The sequence below is a fragment of the Oratosquilla oratoria genome, chromosome 31, assembly GCF_046742065.1.
Source record: "Oratosquilla oratoria isolate Oo_2021 chromosome 31, ASM4674206v1, whole genome shotgun sequence".
In the NCBI taxonomy this organism is placed as follows: domain Eukaryota; kingdom Metazoa; phylum Arthropoda; class Malacostraca; order Stomatopoda; family Squillidae; genus Oratosquilla; species Oratosquilla oratoria.
Genome location: NC_134807.1, coordinates 35,283,957 through 35,293,514, shown reverse-complemented (window position 1 = coordinate 35,293,514; position 9,558 = coordinate 35,283,957).

Below are 9,558 nucleotides of genomic sequence, written 5' to 3'. Positions count from 1 at the left end.
CACTTCCGGGGAACAAAACTCTCTGACAAGACGCGGACGACAGTCGGTTCCAGTGACGTACCCTAGTGTTAAGACAGTGTAACAGAGTGTGACTAAGTAATCTTGAAGTGTGAAGAATAAAGAACAAAACTCAAATTGTGTGTGGAAGTAACCCCTTTCTGAGATGATGTAACGACCCCGTTACATCTTGTGTCTACAAGTAACGCTCGATGGAGATCATGTAACGATACCGTTACACCCATCCCGTTACACATGTCACCCACAAGGGTAGACCTGACGCGACTTTGACAGTGCAACCCTGCTTGACCCGACCTAACCTAATCCAGTGCAAATATGTAATTACACACCACGAGTGACTACCCATGAGGTATATATATCGGCTCCTGCTGAATGTAAATTCAATTAAGCCTTACCTTACAATAAAGGAGACGAACTCACCAAAACCTCTTTCTCTTCACACAGTAGCATCGCTACACTAGTGGCTATTCGGAGCGACAATAGACCCATCTACCGCTGCCACCCCCGACGCCACGCTGCCCGCTACCAACACCGTCAACACTGTCTCCCTGACACTGCCACCCTTCTCCACGATCGATGCTCTCTCCTGGTTTCGCCGGGCGGAGATTCAGTTCTGCCTTCGGAATATCAGCGCGTCCCAGACGAAGGCAGACTATGTTCTCGAGGCGATCCCCGGGGATGTGTTCCCACTTATCTCCCAATGGATCGATCAATACGACGACGCTATCCAGTATAACACTGAAACAGTACCTGCTTCAGGAACTCACGCCGTCAGCGTAGTCCAGAGCCGCCAAAATCCCCCATCTCTCCCAACAGCCACTGGAGGACATTAAACCAAGTACAGCATACCTCGAGATGATGTCTATTGCCCACCTCCTACCCACAGCCAACGGAGCCAGCAGGAACATCGGTATATTTCGTCAAATGTGGCCCATGCGCCTCCCAGCGCCCGTCCGATCCACCCTTGACAACGCTGTAGACATGACCACCGTCGAAGTTTCGCAGAGGGAGGACCATCTCGCCAATGCCCACGCCGCCGCAGCAAGGAGTCAGGACGTCTATTCTGCTAATGACGTCAAAGAGGAAATTACCACCGCAACAGCATCGCCATCCAACAGGCGCCAACAAAAACAATGACGCTGGATCACCGCCCCTCTACACCTGTGCTACTACCACACAAGATTCGGCGCCTTCGCCAAGAAATGCTAACCAGGAGGTACCTAAAAAAAAAAAAAAAAAAAAAAAAAGGCCACCGTCTATCACGGTGGCCTCTACAGGCGCAATGGACCTCTACATCAACGACAAGGCCTCTAAACGTCTTTTCCTTGTCGACACTGGCGCTTGCAGGTCCATATTTCCTGCATCCGCTGCAGAACGCCGGGTCCCCAAGAGCGTCGACGTTATGCTCGTCGCCACTAATGGCACTACCATAGCCACCTAGGGGTGGAAACGCCTGCACCTCACCTTCGGGAGTCGTCACTACTCCTGGAACTTCATCCTGGCAGACATCAAGGCGCCCCTCCTCGGTGCTGACTTCCTCGCTCCACTACAGGTTGGTCAACGTCGCCAACAGCCACCTAATCCGCGCAACAGCATGCGCTTTGATACCCCTACAAATCGCGCCACAGCCAACCACGGTCGTCACCATCGACACTAGAATACCCTACGCCCATCTGCTCACGGAATTCCCCGACGTCTTCAAGCCTGAGCTACGACAGACACCACAGACGCCAGCTAAATATGGCGTGTACCACTACATCAAGACGTCTGGGCCCCCGGTACCAAATACCGCCGCCTACCACCCGAGAAACTCGCCGTCGCCAAGAAAACTTTCCAAGAGATGGAGAGACTAGGCCTCTGCCAAAAGGCCTCCAGCCCTTGGTCCTCCCCTCTCCACCTCGTCAAGAAAAACGATGGTTCCTGGCGCCCCTGTGGAGACTACCAACGGCTGAACAAGATGACTGAACCTGACCACTACCCACTCCCAAACATCGCTGACGTCACCACATACCTCAACGGCGCCAAGATATTTTCAACACTGGAACTGCTGAAGTGCTACTACTAAGCTCTGGTACATGCAGACGAGATCCCGAAGACCGCCATCATCACCCCCCTTCGGGACGTACACCTTTAATTACTCTGCTTCGGTTTGCGAAACTCGGGTGTGACCTTCCAGCGCCTAATGGACGGCATCCTCGGCGACCTCGACTTCTGCGTCTGCTTCATCGACAATATTCTGGTCTTCTCCATCTCGCCTGACCAGCATATCCAACACCTGCGGACCATCCTCGAGTGTCTCCAGGACAACGGCCTCGTCGTCCGTTTTGACAAATGCAGCTTCGGGAAAAAGTCCTCCCCATTTTTGGAACACCCCATCTCTCCAGACGGCGTTCGTCCCCTGCAGGATAAAGTCGCCACAGTCGACAAATTTCCCAAACCCACTACCATGGAAGCCCTGCGGGAATTGATTGGGATGGTCAACTTCTACCAACGTTTCCTCCCTAACATCGCTCAAACGCTGCACCCACTCTATAACGCCCTTCATGGAAAACTGAAGGACCTCCTATGGAACATCACCATGCAAGCTGCCTTCATCAACGCCAAAAAAGCCCTTGCCCGCGCCACCGCCCTCTCCTCCCCTGCACCAGGTGCCCAGCTATAACTGTCACATCCCTTAAGTGGCAAGACGTTTCTTTCCACGACAACCACACCATCCTCTGCGACATCAGTACCGGCCGCCCACGACCACTCATCTCAGCCGCCTTCCAACGTCAATTGTTCAATTTAATACGCGGCCTGTCTCAACCTTCAGGGCGCGTCACTGCGAAGTTCCTGAAGCAGAAATTCATCCGCCACAGTACCTATAAGGAGGCAAAAGAGTGGGCCAGATCCTGCATCGCCTACCAGCAAGGCAAAATTCATCGTCACACTGAATCAGGGATCGGATCATTCCATCAGCCCAAACGACGCTTCGCACATATTTATGTCGACGTCGTCGGCCTAATCCCCCGTCGGAAGGCCATCGCTACCTCTTCACCGCCATTGATAGATCGACACACTGGTTGGAGGCCATCCCCATGGAGGATAGTACCGCCTCGTCCTGCACTACAGCCTTTCTCAGTGGATGGATCGCCAGATTTGGCCTCCTGGAGCACGTCACCTCCGACCGAGGAGCTTGCTTCACGTCGCGGCTGTGGCACTCCCTCGCTGAACTCCCGGGTACTACAGCCCACCACATTACCTCCTACAACCCTGGAGCCAACGTCATGGTTGAAAGAACCCACCGGTCACTCAAAGCATCTCTTATTGCACGTTGCAACAACGTCTGGCTACCCCAACTACCATGGATACTCCTTGGCCTTCGGACAGCCATCAAGGATGACCTCAATGTGTCTCCAGTAGAGATGGTCCTCGGCCAAACCCTCGTCGTGCCCGCAGAGTTCTTCTCTCTACAGGATTCTTCCGAGAGCCTGCAGCAGCTGCAACACACTGTCGGCAAATTCGCCCCATGCGTGCTGACACATCACCGGGAGGTCAAGGAATACCTCCCAAAACACCTCCACACCTCGACGCACGTCTTTCTGAGGATGAGCGCTCACACACCACCACTCACCCGTCCCTACACTGGCCCCCATCTTGTCCTTAAAAGTAAGGTCAAGACCTTCCGCATCTCTATCTCCGGCAGGCCGGAATAGGTTTCCATCGACCGCCTAAAACCGGCACACCTCGACATTCCGCCCACCACATTCTCAGGTGCAGGACGCCTTCTGAAGCCAAAGCAATTTTGAGAGGGGAATATTGTGCACACCACGATAACCACGTGGCATGGAACGCGCGTCATGTCGCCCACAAGGTTGGACCTAACGCGACTTTGACAGAGCGACCCTGCTTGACCCCACCTAACCTAATCAAGTGCAATTATGTAATTAAGCACTACGGGTGACTATACACGTGGTATATATATCGGCTCCTGTCGCGTGTAAAATCAGTTCAGCCTTAAGTATAAAGGAAACGAACTCACCAAAATCTCTTCCTCTTCACATAGTGGCATCGCTATAAATTGTATAACCCCCTAACACGTCACCCAGCACATCATTGATTCAAAGATAATAATCCAGGACCAGGTTCAGGTCTAATAGTTTCAATCAACTGTGTCTACTGTAGTAGTGAATATAATACACATATGTGATGTTATTTTTAGTACAATTTAATAATTAACTGATTGAAACTTGAGATATTCTTTATTTACTCAACCTGGCGTATACGGACTTAACAGCAAAACAGTCGTAAAGTGGGAGGATGGAACAAAAATAGTGTTTGTTCAAGAATTGCTAAAGAGTCAAGTTATATTGAAATAACAGAGAATTTTGGGTGGTGGCATTACTAATAAAAACAATTAGATTTAATTTTATATTTTCCAAATCATCATTATAAAGATATATTTGACTTTCCTCGTAGGAGGTACTCTTGAGGGAACACTGTTTTAAAAGGCGTACGAAACATATCGCCCACCCATTCATTAATTTCACATTTTGACGGCAGCTTGGGTGTCAGCGGTGGCACTACACAAGTTTCTGACACCTGTCTCTAAGTGCGTAGCTCGAAAGAGGTAGTTTTCAGCCTCCTCCTCCCTCCCATTGCGTAGATTGTCATGTATGCCAGATCCGGGTCAGTGATTACAAAAAATCTGCACTTGCCATTTATATTCGCATTTTTCCTATTAAGTTTCTCATAGACACATATTTTTTATTGCCTTAGTCTCATGAGAAGACTCTTTGATATAGTCATTTCCCCTCTGTCATTGATAACATATATCTTTGATTATCATAGTCTTATGAGAAGATTCTTTGAAATTACCAATTGTCCATTTCACACCTTTTTATGGCCATTAGGGTAATTCTTGTTTGTCTTACATTCTTATTGCCTGATTACCTTATCTTCTTTGTGTTCGTATGTCATATATTTACATGCTGGTCTAATTGACCCAGATTCCCATTCTCTGTGTTATTGTATTATACCTGTATTGTTTTGTTCTCTTAATATACTTTTAACTTCAAGTTTATTCTTTTCTGGAATATTCCGTCTTTGTTACCTTTTTACTTCTGGTCATACATTTTTATCTGGATACAGACCGGATAACTAAGTCTTAAGTTGACTACTAGAAGTGAGCTGACAGTTGGGCTCCCTCATCATATATATATATATATATATATATATATATATATATATATATATATATATTGTACACCGTCTGCATGCTATTGTGGTAAAGTAGCATGTAGTTGATACTTTAGGGTCTATATGGGGCGCCCCTACGGACCAGAGCCACATATTCTGTGATAGAGGAGGACTCTGTTCACAGAGAAATTATGACACTTTTATTACAGTATACTGCGACTGTCCCTACGTTATGCTGTCCCTCAACCCCTTGTTACTGTCCTGTCCCACTTCTCTGAATATTCATTTCCTATTTTTCGCCTACCCTGTGGTGGGGGATAGAATGCTGCCACCAACTATTCCCACTTGAATCGTAAGAGGCGAGAAAAACGGGACGGGGATTGTGACTAGGCATCCTTCTCCCTGTAGCCCCACAGGAGACATTCCTAAAAACAATAAAGGTATAAGAGGGTCTAGGAGTTTTCCATCCAGTACCCTAAGATTTGAGTCTTTTAATGTGGGTGGATGTGGTACAGATGAGAGTAAAAGGGAAGAGATAGGCAGTATGTAAGAAAAAAGATGGATGTGTTGGCTTTGAGTGAAACTAAGTTGAGAGGGGGGGCGAGTGTGAGTTTGGGGATGTAGTTGGGAGGTTCTCAGGAGTGAAGAGAGGATGAGGGAGAGAAGGGGTGGCTATACTAGCAAGTGAAGAGATAGGGTTAGGATATTTTATAAATCGGCCCCAGGAACTATATGAATTTGTTGATAGAACGTCTCTTGTCTCAGGTCAAGAGTGATCACTCATCTCCATGTCCTTAAAAGACCAACAAACTTGAACATGTACCTCATTCTGCAAACCCGTATTGTTGCAAGAATCGCCTAATTAGTATGTACATCAAATTGAATAGAAATACAGAGCTCATCCAGTATGGAAGCTTCGCAGCGACTAGGCGGGATGTTGCAGCATGGCTGAGGTGGCTGAGTGAAAAACGGGAACCAAGTTGCTCTTTATTGAGAACTCAACAGACAAACGTGAAAAAGCAAAGATTGACGTCATAGTATCAGTACTTGAACAAAAACAAAAGACGTCTATAAAGGATCCAAACATATTAACTACACCAACAGATGTTATAGAGCATCGAAACATATTATAGAGTATCAAACATACGGGAATCGAATGGTAAGGAACCTACAGCACAAGCATACAATTTTTATACACCAACACAAAGTCTATTGCAAAATAAGAATAAAGCATTAATACAATAAATATCAATTTACCATATCCCTTTTCCCTTATTGAAAAAGGAGTATCAATAGGAACACGACTGAAAAATAAATCTTCATGAATGAAAGACATTACAGCACCAAAAATCAGCTATTCAATCTATCAGGTGGTTTCAAAACTCTGCTAGACCTTCTCAAAGGTTGTGGACCTTGTACATTAACAGGACTATCAAAACTATCAACATTTACCGAAGAATTGCCATTACTTACAGCCTTATCAATTACTTCTGAACTAGAAGGACAGTGTCCTTGACCTGAAGGAGACATAGGCACAAAAGGTTTACTGCTACATGAGTTATCTTTAGGTACAGTGTCATCACTGGGAACAGTTGGCATTAGTTGATCAGAATGTCTCTTCCAAACAATGTTACCAAAATCCTTTAACATAACCTTGTAATTCCTCACACCTAGAACTTAAATCATTTTCCCTTCCAACCATGAATGACCTTTGCCATAATTCTTTACAAAAACAGCATCATTAATCTTATACTCAGACTTCTCAAACTTACACTCTTTTTCAAAAACCCTTTCCTTCTTATTTTGTGGTTTAATTTTCTCAATAATACCTCTGAAGTTCCGGTTGAATTAGCTCAGCTGGAGACTTACCTGTGGAACAGTGGATTGAACGTCTATAATTATATAAAAATCTACAGACTCTGGTTCGTATATCACCTTCCTTAAATTTACTTAATCCCTCCTTAATTTTTTTTTTTACAGCCATCTCGGCTAAACCATTAGATGATGGGTTATAAGGGGCAGGAGTCATATGTTTAATTTAATTCTTTTTAAAGAAAGTCTCCATTTCTTCAGATACAAAAGATGAAGCATTATCTGAAACCACAATGTCAGGTAACCCAAAATTACAAAAAGTTTTTCTCAACTTAGAAATTGTTACTGTAGATGTTGTAGACTTTGTTACATGAACATCCATAAATTTAGAGTGTGAATCCACAATTACTAAAAAATAATTTTCATTGATTGGACCTGCATAGTCTATATGGAGTCTACACCAAGACTTACCAGTCTCAGGCCAAGATAAGGTGACTTCCTGAGAACCTTGTTTTTTTTTTTTAACAAATTAAACAGGCTTTAGTAACCTCTGATATATCTTGGTCTAACTTAGGCCACCATATCCGATTCCTGGCTTCAGCCTTCATAGCGCTGATACCATTATGGCCTACATGCAGCTGTGAAAGTACACTACCTCTTCACTCAGCTGGTATAACAACTCTGTTCCTAAATAGCAACACATCTTCATATATACTTAAATCAGCTTTAACTGCTGCATACTCAGAAATAACAGGATCAGATACCCAGCCAAATTTAACACACTGAAACACTTTACTCAAAACAGGGTCACTCTTTGTCATAACCTTAACCCTTTCATAGGAAATATTTTGATCTTCCAAATTTTTAACAAGATTTACATACTCAGCAGGGGTATTTGAGTCTAAAACAGAATCTGACACAGGCAAACGACTTGGGGCATCTGCCACAACATTTTCTTTGCCAGATCTAATGTTGGAGGGGGTTTTGGTGGAAAACGCGGATAGGTTTCTTCCGGTTTATTGGGGTGAGCCTGATCTGATACAATCTTGGCCTGGCAGCTCCGAAGTCAACTTTAGAGGTGCCAGATTTTCCTAGCTAAACTTAATCTAATTAAGAAATGGGCGTGACCACAAGAAGGCAGCCAATTATATGAAAAAAAGGGCGTGCCCCCCGAGAAGGGTAGCCAATAGAATGTCTTGAGGTGCAGGAGGGGCCCAGAGCCGTAGGTGTGAACTCCGACCCCTGGATTGAGCGAGTTCTCATGTTTGTTTGGTGATCTTGAAAGATGTATGGAGAAGGAGGTCACTAGGTGACCTCTGATAGCGCAGCTGAGGTCCACGCGGTGAATGGGTCGTTCTTCGATGGGCCTCTCGTAATGAAAGGCCTCTATTCTTGGAAGAGGAGGTAAGTCCACGCGATGAATGGGTCGTTCTTCGATGGGCCTCTCGTGAAAGAAATCATCTGCCGCTAACACTAAAACATAAATTATAATCATACTGGGATAACAATAATGCCCAACACTGTACCCTTGCATTTGCACTGACAGGAATCTGTTTATCTTTACCAAATAAACCAAGCAGAGATTTGTGATCTGTACGGGTCACAAACTTACGGCCAAGCAAAAAATACTTAAACTTGGTTACTGCGTACACTAACGCTAGAGCTTCTTTGTCCAATTGAGAATAATTTAGCTCAGCGGCAGACAGTTTTTTACTTGCAAAGTAAACTGGTCGTGAACAACCATTAATTTCTTTTATTAACACACATCCCACTCCAGCTGGTGAAGCATCCACCTCAACAATATCATCATGCTTACCATCAAAATTGGCGAGTAAATCAGATTTGGCTAACTCTTCCTTAACAGTAATAAATGCATTTGCTTCAACAGAAGACCACTTAAATTTTGCACCTTTCTTCAGTAAACCATACAGTGGAGGTAATACACTTGAAAAATTTCTCACAAAAACCTACAATAATACGTTACTAGACCCAAAAAAGATTGAACTTCTAAAATGGCAGCAAGTTTCCTTGGTGAAGGTTTTATACCATCACCTGAAATGACATAGCCTAAGTATTCTAAGGAGCTGGTATTCAAAACATTTTTTTTTTTTTTTTTTTGTTAATAGCAACATTGTGTTTCTGAAAAACCTTCAACACTTTATCTAATCTCTTATCATGCTCCTCTTTAGTCTCAACACCAACAAAAATATCATCCAAGAAGGCAACTACCCCATTATTATCCATCAATAACTGGGAGATCCTGGAAGATGGCAGGAGATGATGCAAAGCCAAAGGGTAATCTTTTATATCTAAAAAGACCTTTATGAGTATTAATAACTAACAATTCTGGACTTTCATCATCTACTGGCACCTGTAAATAAGCATCCTTTAAATCAATTTTAGAAATATTTTGCTTTTACCAACAGCAAGGATTTCATCAACCTTAGGCAGAGGGTACTGGTCACAGGAAATACTTTTGTTTAATTCCTCGAAATTTACACAAATACGCATTGACTTTTTGTCAGCTTATATCAGTGGTACAATTGGAGC